Here is a 19102-nt window from a genome sequence, read left to right on the forward strand (position 1 = left end):
GACGCAACCGGGCCCTGTCTTTGGGGATGTTTGAAAATTCCATGCAACTTCTAAAGTCTCCCCTCTAGACTGGACAAAGAAGAGATGCTTGTGATTCCAGTATCATTTTCAAGAGAGTCGTGGAGTTACAGTTTCCATCATAGCTTTTACTCTTCCCTTTTCCTTTCCAGGGAGTCAAGTTGCATGTAGCACTTCAAATGAGACAGGCAGGATTTCAGCACCTCAGAGGCCACGCTCTCTGCTTCTAGAAGCAAAAGATCTTCTATTTCTCACAGGTGAGCAAAGCAATTTTTCCTGAGAGTGCAAGTGTTGCTAGTGAAGCCATAGACTGCTGTGTAAGGTGTGATGTTGGTCTTTCACCTCCTTCCCCAAGACTTGCATCACAAAGCATACAAAAAGAGATTGAAGGCTCCACCTTCACAGCACAGCTTCAGATCTCTTAGCACAGCAAGTCATCAGCCCAGCAGTGCCTTTTACAACATCAGCATCAAGAGAACAGCAGTTACACCACCTCCAGTCTCCCTGCAATGCATGCCCATGTGTGCAGGGCACATCTGCCTGGATTGCAGCCTGGATCCCACCTGCAGAGCAAGACCTACCAATTATCAACACAGCAGTTGGCAATGTTGCCAATCTCACAGTTTTGTCACAACACCATGGCTTTGCTCCCTCTCCTCTCCAGGAGACTTGGCATTTAATTTTTATGAGAAGTCGTTAGGTGGCTAGTTATCATCACATGCAGCAAAAGGCATTCACCTCCTGGAATGCTCCCACAATTCCCACCTGTGAAGTTTCAGCTTTCTTAGAACCCTCACCTCTTCTGAGCACTTAGCTGCAGAAAGGCACTTGCAAGTGGCGTGTTTACACTTAATGAAAGGAAACACGGGGGTTTCCTTTGGCAGACAAAGCCCCCGCTCTCATTGTCTGGTGCCTTAGGGGATGATTCTCCCACAGCAAGGCTGCGTGGCTTCTGAAGGCTGGGAGTGCAGGAACACTGCCCCCAAACCAGGGAAAACGGGAGCGCATCAGTTCTTCAGAGGAAGTACTCTGCAAGCACTGTTTCGGGCACCGCACTTTCTCCCCTGAAGATCACAGGGCATCCTGGTAAGGCTGACCTGAAATGACTGTGCAAATGCCGGACCAGTTGACCACACTAGCTACAATCTCTTGCCTTCCGAGGTCCTTGGGTGGCTGAGTGGAAAGAGCAGGGCAGCCATTTATTGCTGATGCAGCAATTGCTATGCACAAAAAAGAAGTCTGTTTTGGAGGTGGTATTCTTACATGTGAAGATGTTGTTTGGAAACATGATGCCCTGTGCAGCAAGACCTGTCTTTATTCTATACTGCTTTAATTCTATGCTGTATACAGTCCTTTTTATTTGATTTTTTTCCATGCTGAAGGACAGGTGACTCTATATATGTTACATTTTCCTGATGCTCTGACTAAATGTCATTTTCTCCTCGTGAAGACAGATTCCTTACGTCAACAGCTTGCCAGCCAAGAGAGAAGCAGTGTTTGATCTTTTTGAAATGCAGCTGGAATTGTCTTCTCTTGCTTTCTTCTTATAACACTAGGCAGTCTCCTGCTATAGTTCAGAACAAGCAGAGGCTGCAGCATCGGTTGAGGTGAAGATGACGATGAGTCTGGAGCATCTGTCTTCTGAGGAGAGACTGTGGGAGCTGGGGCTGTTTAGTCTCGAGAAGACTGAGAGGGGATCTCATTTATGCTAGAAAAAATCTCAAAGGTGGGTGCCTAGAGGATGGTGCCTGACTCGGCAGTGGTGCCCAGCAACAGGAGAAGAATCAACGGCCATAAATTAAACCACGAATGTTTCACTCCAACATGAACAAAAACTTCTTTATGTTGAGGGTGGCAGAGCACTGGAGCAGGCTGCCGAGGGAGGGGTCGTGGAGTCTCCCTCTCTGGAGACATCAAAACCCACCAGGACATGTTGCCATGTAGTCTGCTGTTGGGGACCCTGTCTTGGCAGGGGGGTTGGACTAGAGAATCTGCCGAGGGTCCCGTATAAGGGCTAAAATTCTGTGTTTCTATGTGAAGGCAGCAAGCATCTCTGGGGAAGAAGTTTTTCTGTAGGGATTCCTAGTGCAGAAAGGTTGCTGCAAGGCATCATGGGAGTCGTAGTCTTTGGTACTCTGTTGGACATGCGCAGTAGAGTACTCGAATATGATTGGTTGAGAGGTCACGTGTTACGATTTCCCCAGGGAAGTGGTCACGGCACCGATTGTGACAGAGTTCAAGAAGCATTTGAACTATGCTCTCAGGCACATGGTGTGATTTTGGGGCTGTCCTGTGGGGGACCAGGAGTTGGACTCAATCTATTGTACAACTCTCTGATCCTGTGAAATCGTTAATGCTAGGGAATGCCTTATACTTATCTTTTTTCTTCTAACTAGTAGGCCAAACAAACTGAGCACAGTGAAATTAAGAAGAACCAAGTTTAAAAATAGTAAGGGGACTTCTCAGTACAGTGTGTGCATAACTGAATTACATGAATCACGGGTGTGTGGATGGTGATTTTTATGATACCAAGATTGTAAATCTCATTTGAAGAAAAGGTGACAGAATAGTTGGATTTGTTGAAGAATTATGTGCTGGTGAAGTGCTGTGGATTAAGTTACCAGCTGGGCTGGTAAGTAAGCACCACACAGCCGCTTGCTCCCCCCCATCCCCATCCCCATCCCCATCCCCATCCCCATCCCCATCCCCATCCCCATCCCCATCCCCATCCCCATCCCCATCCCCATCCCCATCCCCATCCCCATCCCCATCCCCATCCCCATCCCCAGTGCAACAGGGAGGGAAATCAGAAGTAACACTCATATGTTGAGATAAAAACAGTTTAATAATTGAAACGAAGTAAAATCCAACATGAATCCAAATAGTAATACTAACACTAATACTAATACAAACACTAATAGTAATACTAATGCAAATCCTAATTGTAACAGTAGTAAAACGGAGAAAGAGATGAAAGCCAAGCAGAACAAGCAATGTACAATCCAGTTGCTCACCACCTGCTGGTGGTGATGCCCTGTGCCCTAATCGACTCCTAAACGACCCCTGTTCTGTGTAACTCCCCCAGGGTATACACTGGGGATGAGGCTCCTTCAGTTTTCTTCTGAGTTCCACCCATCACTGGAACTGAAGGAAGGCATCCCAAAACCCTTCCTCTGTCTGCTGGCCTCCCTCAGCTGCCTCGCTGCATTGATCAGAGTTGTCAGGCCGGAGAGGGGCATGGCTGAGAGTAAAAATGGATGCTGCCCAAAGGAAAAGAAGAGAAATGAACCATTACTTTCCAAACTCAGTTCCTCACGAGCTCAAGCAGTGTTCCTCGGGTTACCAGAAATGTGCAGAAATAGGACTGAGGGGACCATCTGCACCTCTGTCTTCATGTCCCGGACCTTGTTATGACAGGCAGACGTGGCCCATAAATCCTATTAACCCCTTTGTCAAGCTGGATGGGATATTTGCCCTGCCAGGGCGGTGGGAATGCTGCTTGCTGTCCCAGGGCTTGGGTCCTTTCAGGAAACTCAAAATACTTACTTAGGTTCCTCTTTCCTAAAGACATGGGCTATTCTAGGAGTCAAAAAGACTAGGAGCATAAGCTGCTCTTCGGGAAACTCAAGGTCACCAAGAAATGTTTATCCCAGTAGGATCTGGGCTCACGGGAGCTCCTCCCAGCCCCTTCCTTCCCACAGCCAAGTTCTTGGACCACTTGGCAGGCACTGATTTTATTGGGTTCCTCCACCAGCGACAGTCATTTCAGGGCTGCGTTCCTGGCATTAAGGAACAAGAGAAAACTGAACATGCTCCCTTAGATCCAAACCAGGGCCACCAACTGATCAGGAGGACAGATGCACTTGTGGGGATTAATACGAGGCGGGGGCAATCTGATGCCTTGGAGTTTAGCAACGAGAACACCGATGCATGGGACAGTTGTGTCACTGCAGCCACTTTGCATTTTACCTGCAGAAGTTGCTCAGCAGACCATCGACTGTCCTCGTCTGCCTGCAAGCAGCGCTTCAGAAAGTCCTGCAATGCAGGGACAGTTTCTCGCGGTTTTGCAGCTCCGGTATCCCCTTTGAAATGATGAGCTGCAGGGCCTGGAGGAAAAGGAAACACGGGACTTTACCTCTTTCTTTCATCTGCCTAACTGCTCCCACAGACCCCATTTTTGACGCTCCCATCTTCCAGTGGCAGGTTTCTTCCCGGGCAGAGGGTTAAAATGCTTTTCGACACCAAGAAAAAGGCCCCCAGTGCAGCCACAGATCTTCAACATGCAATGATCTTGCCTTGACAGCCTATTTCATTGGCTGACCAAGTTAGGAGGAACTCCATCAGCAAAACACAGTTTGCTTCTCTGAGATGGACTTGACAGCTTTAACGGTTAGTTTCAAGAGGTGAGCGCAACTAAAGCTATAGCAGATGTTGGATGTGCTCTGGGGCCCTTTTTTTGTTGCCATTGGCCTGGTTGAACTAGTTGAAGCTGGTGGAATGGTATTTTTCTCAATGGGAGGCAACCATGGGACAGATGAAAAGACAGTGGTTATCTGGTCGATTTGCACCTTACCCCTGTGAGGTAGCTCCCAAAAAATAGGAGGTTCTCCTTCCAGCATTTCTATCACTGTGATGCCCATTGCCCAAATATCCACTTTGGGGTCCGTATTCCTCTTATCGTTAGATATTCGGGGGGCCACTCCAATGCGCTGTGCCGACGACTGAGCTTCGTTTGCTCTGCTCAGGTGTGATGCGAGCAGCGAGACCAAAATCAGCTGAGGACAAAAGCCAGTATCATGAAAGCCAGCCTGGGTCATGAAGCCAAGTGCAAGAATTGCCCACTAGAAGCCTGAGGAGGCTGAATGCTACAGGAAAAGAGCGGCCATGCTCTGTTTCCTTCAGGGCTGTAGCCAAGGACACCTTGTTCCTCTCTGCACGTTGCAAGTGTGCTCTCAGCTTGTAGCAGTGCTCCCTGCACTGCCACAGGCATTGCTTTTTGGGAACTGGCAGTCAGTCTCCAGCAGCCCCACGTGCCGCATCCCGGGAAGAGCACAGCTGAGCAAGAACACCTACCCAACTTGACGGATCCATCCATTCCAAGAAGAATGTTATCGCCTTTGAGATCCCTGTGGATCACTTGGTGGCAGTGGAGGAACGCCAGTGCTTGCAGGCACTGAGAGAGAAAAAAGAAACAGGAGAGTAAAATGAATGACCCAATTTCATCACCCAAGAAAGGTAATGGCTTTAAAGATTTCAGTTCTAGGTGAACGGTGAGGGCTGGCAGACCATGGTGGTGTCAAGAGGAAGAGCTTGCTGCTGCCTCCTCACTAGTAAACTTTCTAAGGGAAGGCACATTCCCTTTGGAGGTTTGGAAAGAGAAATGGCAATTGTTGTCACGCCGCACCCCTGCAGACACAGACAAAATGAAAATGACTGCTGCAGCAGTGCGTGGGCTCTCTCCATGCAGAGGGTAAATCGTGGTTTGCCAAAACAGAGAAACTCCCTCTCCTGAAGGGATCGAGTGGATCGCTTTTGGGTGCGAGGCTGCAGGACCGAGATCTTATTGCCAGCTGGAAGAGCAGACTTGGAAGTAGCATTTTAGTAATTTTGCAGATGGAAACACCATTTTGGGTGGAATGCTCTGCCTTTCAGCTGAGGACTGTGACAAATGAGTTTCTGTTTTTCTTTGCTGTTAGTATAAAATTCTGCCACCAGCATGTTTGCACTTACAGGCAGGGAATGCAGTAGGGACAGGCTCCAGGCAAATGATTTGCCAAAGTTGGGAATAGTCAATCAAATAAGCAAAAAGAGAGAGGGTACAGCAAGAGTTGTAGTGGCAGGCCATTCACTGAAGATGCTCTTTCTTCTCCGTATTGGAAAAGCAACACGGAAACAAAGCTCTAAACATGAAATCACTCCTGTTCTTGCTGCTTGTTTAGAAGTCCCAGCCTGCCCAAACAATTGGAAGCACCAGTGGCATCCCTTACCTCTCGAGAGACAGCTGCCATCATTCCTTCACTCATGCTTACTTCCTTAACAACAGCGCTTAAGGAGCCTCCGTCTAGGTATTCCATCACTATCCACAGTTTATCTCTAACCAGGTAGCTGAAAGAAGAAAACAATGGCATGGAGAATGGGCATAGCTAAATTACCCTACTTAAAAGACTGAAGTCGATTTGTGTTCTTGGAAGACTCAGGAATGAACACAGAATAAAATGCAGAGACATTCCTCCTAGGCTATACACTCCTTGGAATCTGTGTAGTCTAAGTGAGAAAGGCACATCCGTGAACACGGAGATGTCTCAGATGGCAAGGGAGTGAAAAATGCAGGGAAATAATTTCTATGACGATTTATCATCAGTTGTCATGAGACAGAAAATATGATTAACTTAAAAAGAAACCCCAAACAAACAGCAAACCCAATCTGGAAGTAATGAACTTCCAGGCTGTTGTTTTAGGAAGATAGGGATGACTTGAAACAATGCATGCCAGAAAAGATGAATGCAGACAAAATGCACTCTCCTCCCATCCCTTGTATAGGAATAGATAAAAAATAATACTAAAAAGCTGACTTCTCTGCCAGAGACCAAAGGGGGTTCTTTTAACCTTTGGCTTGCAGTCTGTAAAGGAACAGTCACATGATCATACCCGAACTACTTACCTGTCTAAATAGTTAACAATATTTGGATGCTTGTTGTCCCTCATGATAATGAGCTCATCGACAATTTGTTCCTTTTTGAGCTGTTTTTGGAGACACACTTGCTTTATGGCCACCTAAAATGACATTGAAAGCCATTAACTTGGGAAGTCTCTTGCACAAGATCAGACCAAATTTTGATTTGGCAGCTCTAAAGAACACTCTTGAACACAGTTGAGATTTGTAATTGTTTCCTGGATTGAAAAAGAAAGAACATGCTCTCTGGCATTTTCTGGAGATGCTCCTGGTTAGGAGCAGGGCTTAGGGTTTTTGATCCCTCACAGACCTCTATCCAAGCCCAGTTGCAAAGCCCAGCAGTGCATGAGGATGAGAAACTCCCCAGAAGATTCAGAGGTATTTGCTGACAGCCAGAAATGTGATTTCAGAAGTCTGAAGCTGTAGCCCCCAAAGCTGCAAAATCTGCTGGGAATGTTGACACTTACCTCTCCTCCTGTGGCAGTGTCAGTCGCTGCATAGACCGTTCCGAAAGCCCTGGAAAGAAAACCGCAGCGAAGAAGGGAATGAAAGCCAGCCCAGACAGGAGATGTCTGCTGCCTGGAGTGTTTCTAAAACACCTGTCTCCATGGATGCTTCAGCCAAGAGCAGAGCGGCCTACCAGCCCTGTGCCATGCAGGGTATCCACGAGAAAACTTGGGTGCAACAAAAAACTTGGCTGGAACAAATCTCAAGTGTACAGCCCAGATTAATTTAATTCCGACCCCTCTCTAAGGTGGGGGAGCATGTCCACAAAACCTGGAAAGTAATATATTTCCTTCTTTTTCCATTTGGCCTTGCTGAGTGCTCTGACCTCTTACTGCTTTGTTCTCAGATCCTTCCTTTGAAGGTCTCTGCCAATCTCAGGCAACACTCCATTTTGAGAAGCCTGAACACATGTGAGGGGCTATTTGAGGAAAGGATCTAGAAATGGCTTTCTCCAGCCTGTAAGGAAACCAGTCCCCAGCCACCTTTGAGGTCATCTGCCATCATCAGGATGCATTTTCCTCTCAACTGCCTTGACACTGGGTCTATTATGGAATTAGGTTTTATAACTTCTGCTATAACAGAGAGTTTCTTTTTTATCTCTGTTTTCCATTTCTAAATGATGTGGTTATACTCCTGACCACTGACCATTGTTTTCCACATGCAGTTGTCATTGAAAATGCCATCTGACCAGAGTTCTAAATTGGGATCAGCACTGAGAGGAAGGAGGATCTAAATGCAGTGTCTGAACCTGCTTGGAGCCTGTCTGACTTCCTGCCTGACCTTGCACCAGCAAAATACCTGGCTTTGTGGAAGGAACTGTGATCAGACTTACCCACTGGCAATTTTTTCCCATTCAACGTACTTCTTCATAGGATCTCCCACACTCACAGTGCTCCCTGAAAAAACCAAATGAAAGATGGTCACTTCAGGATGACGATACCAGCCTCCAGCAGGTCAGAACTGCAGCTCCTCTGCCTGGGGCTGTGAGCTGAAGTCAGTTGGGTAACAACAACAACAACAACAATAATTAGAAGAAGAAGAAGAGTGGCAGATCTGTAGTCCAGATGGCTTCCACAAAGACTGGTTTTCTACAGTCCTTTGAAGAGTTCTGTTGACAGGAAACTGGGAGAAAGAGGGAGAAACATTCTGAGGAGACAGAAAAGAACAGGTAGCAAGGCAAGTGTTTGTCGTCTAGGAACATTAGCACTGCCCTCTGAGGCAAGAAATGCAGAAGACATACTCAGTTTCTCTGGGCTGTCCTCCTCTACCGTCTCTTGCTGCCAGTTGTTGCTGCTGCAGGAGCTGCTGGAAGTGCTCATGTAGGTGATCTCAGGTGTGGGAGTGTTGTCTTTGTCAGCGGCTTCCAGTGCAGCGGCTTCGAGGGCAGTGGAAGATTTTGTTCCAGAGCATGTATTGGTCTGTGACAAGAAATCAGTTTGTGTCAGAAAGGAGGCTTGCAGAGATACTTCTCATCAGTATTTCAAGCTCTAGGGAACAGGCATTAAGTTCCAGCCCTTCTCAGAGACCGACCTTCTCTTGCCATGGCCAAGCTGCGTAAGACCCTTCTCACCCAACTTTGGTCATGTAAAAGTTATGGGTGTAGTTTAAAGTGCCCATTTAGCCCCTGAAATAGTGCGTGGAGGAGGCCAGGGACCTCCACGGGACAGTTTCTCCGAGGTATCCACACGCAGCAAGGCTGTGAACTGTGCCTTTGGAGCGCTCACTCCGCTGGTGACAGGGAGCCTGCACGGACACTGTAGGCCAAATTTCTGCCCATTTACAGACACAAGGCTACCTCTCATCCCATACCGAGAGAAACTCACGCTCCCTGTCAGAATGCCAGGAAAACGATGACTGAACTTGAAAGTTCAGAACCCATTTTCCAGGTGTCAGTGGCTGGGGGGAGGAAACACTTTGTTATGGTAGGACTCGAGCCCTCAGGATTTTCAGCCATGAGGGGCAAGTGCTGTCTGATCTGAAACAGGCAGCTCTGAATTACAGTAATGAGAGTGCTAGGCAAAGCTGGCTCTTACAGAGTTGGGCTGTTCAGGCTCTGGTGCAACAACAGGTGGAGCTTCATTGTTGTCTTCCTCCTCTGTATCCTCACAAAGTGAAGGAAGAGAAGGAGCCTGAGGAGGGTCAGCTCGAGGTAGTTTCCTCTGTGGACAGACAGCAGTGTGAGCAACAGGGAGTTACTTGTCATTTAGAACCTTATTTCTATGCAGCTATCTCTCCAGCTGTACTAAGGAGAACTCAACCTTTGATAGCAAGGGGATTCTAAGTTGCTCCAGCTAAGTTCAAGGGAGCTAATTAGGCAGCAATGCATATTGTTGTGAACTGCTGTTGTTCCCCCATGGCTAAAAGCAGCAAGAAACTTTCTGTCTGCAAAACCAGACTGTCATCTACTTCCAAGGCCTCCAAGAGAAAAATAAAAAGCAGCCAGGGAAGCCTTTTCTGCTGATGCAAAGACACTGAAGAAGACTTTCTTTCAGCCTGGAGGGCTGGCAGTCGATTGCAAGAAGCGAAGGTCAGGGCTTGCTGCACAATTCTGAAAGGCTAGGAATGTCAAAGGTTACTTAGTCACTCACCGAAGGACGGCGTCTTCTGTTTCTAAAGACATATTTACCTGCAATGGGGAAAGGAAAATGAAGCAGATGTTAGAAAACTGGCTGTTGTGGGGAATCCCATGGAAAAAGTCAACTCCAATGGAGAGCATTTTTCTTTCACAACATCCCTTCAGTAGCACAGTTCTTTCACACAGTGGGCAAGAGAAAAGCACAATATAGCAGGCTGTTGTTTTGCTACAGCTTCTTGGGCCTAGTTTTCTGCCCTTTTTTGCCAGGGCAGTTTCTATTTTTCTTATTCTAAATCAAATAAAGAGAAACTTGGTCAAGAAAAGGCACATTGTCCTTTGACAGTCATTGATTCTGTTCTGCCCAAGAGCTAAACCAGCTCTTGTCTCCTTGCCTTGCCTTGCCTCGCCTCACCTCACGTGGCCCCACCTTTCCCCGCCCTGCCTTTCTCCACCCCTCACCCCGCCCCTCGCCCCACCTCTCATCCCCACCCTCACCTTGCGCCCTGCCCCTTCCCTGCCCCTCCTCTTCCCCCTCCCCCTCCCAGTCATTGATTTCTTGTGCCCAAGAGCTAAAACAGCTCTCCTCTCCTCTCCCCTCCTCCCCCTGGCTCGTCTCGATCCGCCCCACCCCACCCTGCCCTGCCTCACCCCGCCCTGCCTCACCCTGCCCCATTGCCCTGCCCCTTGCCCCGCCTCCTTAGTCGCCCCTCGCCAAGCCCCCTCACCCCCTTGCCCCACCCCCTGCCCTACCCACTGCCCTGCCCCTTCCTTCTCTCCCTCCTGTTCTTTTTCTTTTCCTTTTTCTCTTCCTTTCTCTTCTTTCCTTTTCTTTTCCCCAGTAAAGCTGCCCCCAACTTCCCCTTAGCCATGACACTTCTCTTCTGACACAGCACACAAACAGCTCCCAAGTTTGGGACTCCACTGCCACGGACTAACTCGTGTAGGGAACAGAACCCTGTGGGTTCAATTAGAAATGCTGCCCACACCCCCTTGAATGGCTGGAGACACCCCCTTTGGAGCCGATGCCCCTGACATGAGCTTTACCAAAGTCATGGGATCTGAAGGGCATTTTGGTTTCAAAGGCAATGCAGTCACTAAGGGGCAGCAGAAACAACACCTCGATCCAAAAGCCAGGTTGGCTGCACCTAGAAAAAACCTCTACTTACTTGCTAGATGGGTCAGCAGCCCGGGTTTATCTGGGTGGGACCAAAAAGCATAGGCCATAGGAAAAACCCGGCGAAAGGCGGCACAGACTCGAGTGAACACTTTAGCCATGCTGGGCAAGAATTCCGCAGCCTGTGCACACCAACGGAGAAAAGGACACCCCTGGTGTCCAAGTGCAGCCTGCTGGAGGTGAGTGCCTCGATGAAGAGCACCCTCCCGCAACGAGCACGCCAAACACGCTGTGCACACGAAGGCTCCCGTGCACGAGGACAACGGTCCGTGCACCAGGACAACACTCCGTGCATGAGGACAACGGTCCGTGCACCAGGACAACACTCCATGCACCAGGACAACGGTCCGTGCACCAGGACAACGGTTCCACTGACATCACAACAGCAGTTGCTCTAGCTTTGCTTGCAGATGTATGCAGAGCCCCTGAACGTTCTCTACAGCTAATGCCCCAAAAATGCTGGAAAATTCTCCTCTATCACTGGAAGCCTGTCCCGCTGCTCTGGAATGCCCTGTACATGGAAAGCCCAAGACTGAGGGTTTAGAAGAGGCAAAAACCGCAGCCTCACAGATCTGCCCCAAGATCCCACTCTACCTGTGAGATGACTTGCAGACATTTCATCCCCATGAAAATCAGACACAATTGGTTTCTATCAAAATCTAGAGCTAAAAGCAGGACCCAACTTGAAAAACAAAAGGAAGGAATGTCAATGGAAAGAAAGAAAGGGCACAAAACTCCTCTGGAAATGAGCTCTACCCTTCCATGGAATAAGGATTTGAGGCTTAGCTTGTTTTCCTGGTGATTTAGTGCAGACATCAAGGGACTCTCCTCTAGTGGTGGACAACAGAGTGTCCTTTAGAAGCTTTATCCTGGGCTCATAGTGCTTAGTAAGGCAAACACATTTGGTGCAATGATTGCTGGTGTCTGATTCAAAGGCACACCCCGATACAATTGATTTCCAGCTTCCCAGGGAACACTGCGTGGTAACAAATCTGCCTTTCAGCTCTCCAACTCCTTACACTGGGGTGTACCACAGCTGCTGAGGAGGTCTCTTTGTTGAGCTCCTGTTGCTCTGCAGGTTCTGTGCTGTAAATATACAGAACGCAGGGGCTTGGAAATCAAGCTGAGAGTGCCCAAGGCTTGGAGGAAATCTTGGGCTCCACCTTACAGGTGAGGGTGTCATTTGAAAAGTGATGCACTTGCTGAAAGCCCCAGGTTTACATTGAAATTCTGTGGATGAAAAATTGCTTTGCTTATCCCGTATCAATTGTCCCTTCTTATCAGTGTGCTGCTGCAGTGCTCTGACAGCTCAAAGAAGCCTTTTGGTCCTATGTCACACCCCTGGGAGCTTCCCTGTGCACATGTGTGAGCCACAGAGGTCAGGCCGTAATGGGCATAAGGAAAGAGAGACAGAAAGAAAAGCAAATTCAAAGAGAAGGTGGGAGAACTTAGAAGGTGGGAGGAGGAGGAAACCAATGGGCCCAAATGGGCAAGTCCCTTCAAAACAGGGAGTTTTGAGGCAGAGACCAAATAGATCAGGTGGTGGACAGGCCACAGGAAGGCAGGCTTAGGAAAACAAAAAGAACATAAGCGTTCCAAAGTTCGTAAGCATCATTCCACCCTCGTCCTCCTCTCACTTTTAAACGAGAGGAGGTGACACGCAAACAATACTCATGTTATCAGTTCACACACTTTAACCTGGCACTGCCAAGCCCACCGTTTCCCCAAGTGCCTCATCTACATGTCTTTTAAATGCCTCCAGGGAAGGCAACCCTGCCAGTGCCCTGTCCAGCCTGTTCTTGAAAGTCAATCAAAATAAATTAAAAAGGAAAAATCTACTCGCTGGGAGTGTGCCGCTTTCTACTCTTGCAGCAGACTGTAGAATCATCCTCGCCACAGACAAGTGTACCCACTCCGGACTTCCAGCTGGAATGAAAAAGCCCCAGAACTCTCAAACTTCAAAGCCCAGAGTTCTGCTGCTCCCAATCCTTCCTTCTCTGAGAATCCAAAATGATGATTTCATGATGGCTGAGCCCGATGGCCTCCAACCATCACAGCACCCACCAGTCCTTCTCTGTTCACAAACAACAGGTCCAGTGGGTGCCTTCCCTCGTTCTGCCTTTGTGCTTTGAAAAGTTCCCACGTATCTGGTGGCTCCAGTCTTTCTTGGAGCACTGCCTGGGGTGGCTTCATTCCCTTCCCCATGTGAAACAGACCGTAACTTGCTCAGACTGTTCCTCCATCTTTTGTGGAAGAATAAAAGTTGGGGTATGTTTCCATCAGTGGAGTGCCTGATGGAAAAAGAAGGGGAAAAAGATTAAGAAGTTCAAATGCTCAAGAAACGAAGAAGAGAGAAAAAGCTGAAGTAAAGAGAAAAAAGGAAGTAGCAGAAACTGGATCGGAGAGGATTGGATTTAGAGACAATAAGGTCCAAACCTTGTGATCTTATGTGCAAATCGCACCACAGGACCATTGCAAAACCAGGGCCCAGACTTTGGTCCCCACAGACCTTAAGCCATCTCTGGAATGAGGTGCAATACTGGAAATGTATTGAGATGGAAGTAGGTACTGTTTTTCTTCACAAACCTGTCCTAAATCTGTCCAGAGAGATCAAACCGTGTGTCTCTGTGACCAGATGTAAGCTCCACAAGCAAACCCACAAAAGAACCTGTCCACTTGTTTTTAAGAATACACCTGAATTCAGCAAGGAAATGTGGAGATCACAAACAGTATCTCTGAAGATTTACAGATTTGTTAATTTAAAATAAAAATGTAACTCCAAAATTAGTCCTGTTCTTTATGGCTACATGATAGATTGTGTTACATTTAGTCTAAAATTAATAAGCAGGTTTATAGTCACATGCCTTTTGAAACGTTCACTGCAGCAATCTAGAGTTCTAAAAGTGAGAGAGGCTTTATTCTACACCTTGAGAACCTTTGGTGTGGTTTTGCTTTGCTCCATTTATCTACAAGTTGGGAATTAGGATCCCTTTTGCAGTACATTCTGTCTTTGCAAAACCAGCACATTTTAATTTTCAAAAGACACTCACAGTGAAGGGTGGAAAGCCTGACATTACTTTCTTCTAAAAGACAAGGCAGGTAAAGGTAGAGGTTAGAAGCAGGTCCTTGAGCTCGTAAATGTCAAATTTGCCAAGACCTTAATAAAATCCTGTAAATACAAAATATATGGTAAACATTAGGAATGGGATAAGAAAAGAGCAACCTATGAAATGCATGAGAAAAAGTTCTGAAAATTTTCTGCCCCTCTCACAGTTAGGACAAGCAGAGGGAAAAGCAGTGGGAAAAGGTAGAAAAGAAGAAAAAAAGAGAAGTGTAAAAAAAATGGAATCCAAGGTAGGAAGGTCAACCCCACTGACATGCCATTCATACTTAGTTCCTCTGCAAGGTGAGGGGACCCACAGGCACAGCTTTGAGCATATTCCTCCCTTTTGTCCAAAGAATAAGCGCAATTTAAAGACACAAAGGAAATTCATCCCTATATATACTAGGAAGCATGTCTGACAGCATGAAGGTGTCTAAGTCTTTCAAATGAGCATTGGCAGGACATCTTTCTGCTGTTGTGAACCAGCCAGGAAATAAATGCACTAGAAATCTTTCACTAGAAGCCACCAGCCAATTATCTGACACAGGGCTTCATCAAACTTCATCAAGAACGTGCTTTGCAATTTGTACGTTTACTGCAGCACATTTTCTGCTCTTGCTGGCTGTTTTGTGGTGGCCAAATTACTCACCTAGAAGTCATGGTTTCCCCCGGAGTGATTCTGTTTAGCACAGTTTGAAGTGTGCATCACTGTAGATATTCGATTAGCTTTTGACAAATTTTGCTATAAACATCCATGCCTAAATTCTGTGGTATTTCTGTGCTTGCATAGAGAGATCAGCTTTGGCAAGGGCTTGTGTTCTCTGCGCCGTGGTTCTTGCGAGCGGCGTGTGAGGATTGAATTGTGTTGAGAGCAACAGAACTGCCTTACTGTGCATCTGTGAACCTGCAGATGTGTGTACATAAGTTATACTCAGTTATATGTATACATGTGTGTTATGTACATCTATTACATGTATATATAGTGTACACATACCTGCATACGTGTGTACATGTGTTATGCCCTGTTAGCCTATCCTCACTTTTCCATCTGTACATCTCTGTACATCAGCACAGAGACCACAAGAGAAGCAGCTGTCCTCCCAGTGTGTAGAATATTCCTGTGGTTTTAGGCAAGAGGAATCTACAGTTAGGACTGTGTGCTGCTAATCAGTGTGCTCCTGAAGGAGCCACGTGAGGACCCTCATCCCTGTATTGATGGCTGTGAAAAAGCAAACAGGTTGTCACAAGTGTACAAAGCTCAGTGCTACAATGGCTTCTGTAGCATGAGCGCTTTGTGTCCAAGTATTTTTTCTGCTCCTGTGGAAGTGCCAGTTCTGAAGGAGTCTTGAGAATCTGGACACAACCTGGCCCTGTCTTTGGGGATGTTTGAAAATTCATGCAACTTCTAAAGTCTCCCCTCTAGGACTGACAAAGAAAGGATGCTTGTGATTCAGTATCATTTTCAAGAGAGTCTTGGAGTTACAGTTTCCATCATGCTTTTACTCTTCCCTTTTCCTTTCCAGGGAGTCAAGTTGCATGTAGCACTTCAAATGAGACAGGCAGGATTTCAGCACCTCAGGGCCACATCTCTGCTTCTAGAAGCAAAAGATCTTCTATTTCTCACAAGTGAGCAAAGTAATTTTTCCTGGAGAGTGCAAGTGTTGCTAGTGAAGCCATAGACTGCTGTGTAAGGTGTGATGTTGGTCTTTCACCTTCTTCCCCAAGAGTTGCATCACAAAGCATACAAAAAGAGATTGAAGGCTCCACCTTCACAGCACAGCTTCAGATCTCTTAGCACAGCAAGTCATCAGCCCAAGCAGGTGCCTTTTACAACATCAGCATCAAGAGAACAGCAGTTACACCACTCCAGTCTCCCTGCAATGCATGTCCATATTTGCAGGGCACATCTGCCTGGATTGCAGCCTGGATCCCACCTGCAGAGCAAGACCTACCAATTATCAACACAGCAGTTGGCAATGTTGCCAAATCTCACAGTTTTGTCACAAACACCATGGATTTGCTCCCTCTCCTCTCCAGGAGACTTGGCATTTAATTTTTATGAGAAGTCGTTAGGTGGCTAGTTATCATCACATGCAGCAAAAGGCATTCACTCCTGGGAATTGCTCCCACAATTCCCACCTGTGAAGTTTCAGCTTTCTTTAGAACCTTCACCTCTTCTGAGCACTTAGCTGCAGAAAGGCACTTGCAAGTGGCGTGTTTACACTTAATGAAAGGAAACACGGGGGTTTCCTTTGGCAGACAAAGCCCCCGCTCTCACTGTCTGGTGCCTTAGGGGATGATTCTCCAAGAGCAAGGCTGCGTGGCTTCTGAAGGCTGGGAGTGCAGCAACACTGCCCCCAAACCAGGGAAAACGGGAGCACATCAGTTCTTCAGAGGAAGTACTCTGCAAGCACTGTTTCGGCACGCACTTTCTCCCCTGAAGATCACAGGGCATCCTGGTAAGGCTGACCTGAAATGACTGTGCAAATGCCGGACCAGTTGACCACACTAGCTACAATCTCTTGCCTTCCGAGGTCCTTGGGTGGCTGAGTGGAAAGAGCAGGCAGCCATTTATTGCTGATCAGCAATTGCTATGCACAAAAAAGAAGTCTGTTTTGGAGGTGGTATTCTTACATGTGAAGATGTTGTTTGGGAAACGATGCCCTGTGCAGCAAGACCTGTCTTTATTCTATACTGCTTTATCCTATGCTGTAATACATTCCTTTTTATTTGATTTTTTCCATGCTGAAGGACAGGTGACTCTATATATGTTACATTTTCCTGATGCTCTGACTAAATGTCATTTCTCCTCGTGAAGACAGATTCCTTACAGTCAACAGCTGCCAGCCAGAAGGAGAAGCAGTGTTTGATCTTTTTGAAATGCAGCTGGAATTGTCTTCTCTTGCTTTCTTCTTATAACACCAGGCAGTCTCCTGCTATAGTTCAGAACAAGCAGAGGCTGCAGCATCGCTTGAGGTGAAGATGACGATGAGTCTGGAGCATCTGTCTTCTGAGGAGAGACTGTGGGAGCTGGGGCTGTTTAGTCTCGAGAAGACTGAGAGGGGATCTCATTTATGCATATAAAAATCTCAAAGGTGGGTGCCTAGAGGATGGTGCCTGACTCGGCAGTGGTGCCCAGCAACAGGAGAAGAAGCAACGGCCATAAATTAAACCACGAATGTTTCACTCCAACATGAGAAAAAACTTCTTTATGTTGAGGGTGGCAGAGCACTGGAGCAGGCTGCCGAGGGAGGTCGTGGAGTCTCCCTCTCTGGAGACATCAAAACCCACCAGGACATGTTGCCATGTAGTCTGCTGTGGGGGACCCTGTCTTGGCAGGGGGTTGGACAAGAGAATCTCCCGAGGTCCCGTATAACGCTAAAAATTCAGTGTTTCTGTGTGAAGGCAGCAAGCATCTCTGGGGAAGGAGTTTCTGTAGGGATTCCTAGTACAGAAAGGTTGCTGCAAGGCATCATGGGAGTCGTAGTCTTTGGTACTCTGTTGGACATGCGCAGTAGAGTACTCGAATATGATTGGTTGAGAGGTCACGTGTTACGATTTCCATGCTGTATTTAAACTGCCGTTCCCGGCCATAAAGCTGATTCAGTCACTGCGCTGATGTGTAGGCTGGGTTTGTGCCAAAACAAGTACTACGGGTGTGTTCTTGCCTAAATGCTGACGGTGTCCATTGCTTTTTGAGAACACGGTGTTGTCCGGCGGGGCAGCGGCTGGGATGCCGGGCTGGCACGGCTCAGCCCGAGGGAGCCGGGACTTCTTCAGGAAGGTCTCCTCCTCCGCCGTCGCTGCCTTGTGCGCGGCCGTCGCTGGCCTCAGGCAGCGCCGGGAATTTCTGCCCCGGCCCGGGTCCCTGCTGGCCCAGGCAGAGCCAGCGGGAGAGCCAGCTCCAGGCTGTGCCCGGGTCCTGTGCCCGGTCCGTGTCCGAAGGCCATTTGTTTCACAGGGTACTGTGAGGTGAAAAGCAGGTTGGGAACTCGATCAAAGAAACAAACAAACCAACCAAAACAGAAACACAAACACCAACCAACGAAAACAACCCAAAAGGTTTCAGAGGTGGAAGTGACAGCGGAATTTGCCTAAATAGTTTGATTTCAGTTCCCCCTCAACTGCTGGGAAGGGTTTATCATCAAATAGAGGTATGTGTGCATCAGGCACAGCATTGCCAGCTGGTGGAGGGAGGTGATTGTCCTGCTCCCCTCTGTGCTGGTGCAGCCTCAGCTTGTGGGTGACCACTAGAAGGGAGATATAAAGTTCTTGGCGAGTGTCCAAAGGAGGCCCAGGAGGATGGTGGGGGGGCCTTGAGGGGAAGCCTTAGGAGGAGCCGGGGAGGTCACTTGGCTTGTTCGTCCTGGGGAAGAGAAGCCTGAGGGGAGACCTCATTGTGGTCCACAACTTCCTGGTGAGGGGAAGCAGAGGGGCAGGGACTGATCTGTGTGGTGACCAGTGAGAGGTCCCGAGGGAATGACACGAAGCTGTGTCAGGGCAGGTTTAGGTTGGATATCAGGCAAAGGTTCTACCCCCTGAGGGTGACTGGGCACTGGAACAGACTCCCCGGGGAAGTGGTCACGGCCCCAATTGTGACAGAGTTCAAGAAGCATTTGAACTATGCTCTCAGGCACATGGTGTGATTCTTGGGGCTGTCCTGTGGGGGGCCAGGAGTTGGACTCAATCCTTGTAGGTCCCTTCCAACTTGGGATATTGTACAACTCTCTGATCCTGTGAAATCGTTAATGCTAGGGAATGCCTTATACTTATCTTTTTTCTTCTAACTAGTAGGCCAAACAAACTGAGCACAGTGAAATTAAGGAGGACCAAGTTTAAAAATAGTAAGTGGACTTCTCAGTGCAGTGTGTGCATAACTGAATTACATGAATCACAGGTGTGTTGATGGTGATTTTTATGATACCAAGATTGTAAATCTCATTTGAAGAAAAGGTGACAGAATAGTTGGACTTGTTGAAGATTTATGTGCTGGTGAAGTGTTGTGGTTTACGTTACCAGCTGGGCTGGTAAGTAAGCACCACACAGCCGCTT

At 47.6% G+C, this 19102-nt stretch overlaps 1 pseudogene; it reads right to left on the reverse strand.

The window, feature by feature from the left end:
- Window positions 1–3128: 3128 nt before the first annotated feature.
- Window positions 3129–11436, reverse strand: LOC116786248 (annotated as a pseudogene).
- Window positions 11437–19102: the final 7666 nt, after the last annotated feature.

The sequence above is a fragment of the Chiroxiphia lanceolata genome, chromosome 4 (assembly GCF_009829145.1).
Source record: "Chiroxiphia lanceolata isolate bChiLan1 chromosome 4, bChiLan1.pri, whole genome shotgun sequence".
Taxonomy (NCBI): Eukaryota; Metazoa; Chordata; class Aves; order Passeriformes; family Pipridae; genus Chiroxiphia; species Chiroxiphia lanceolata.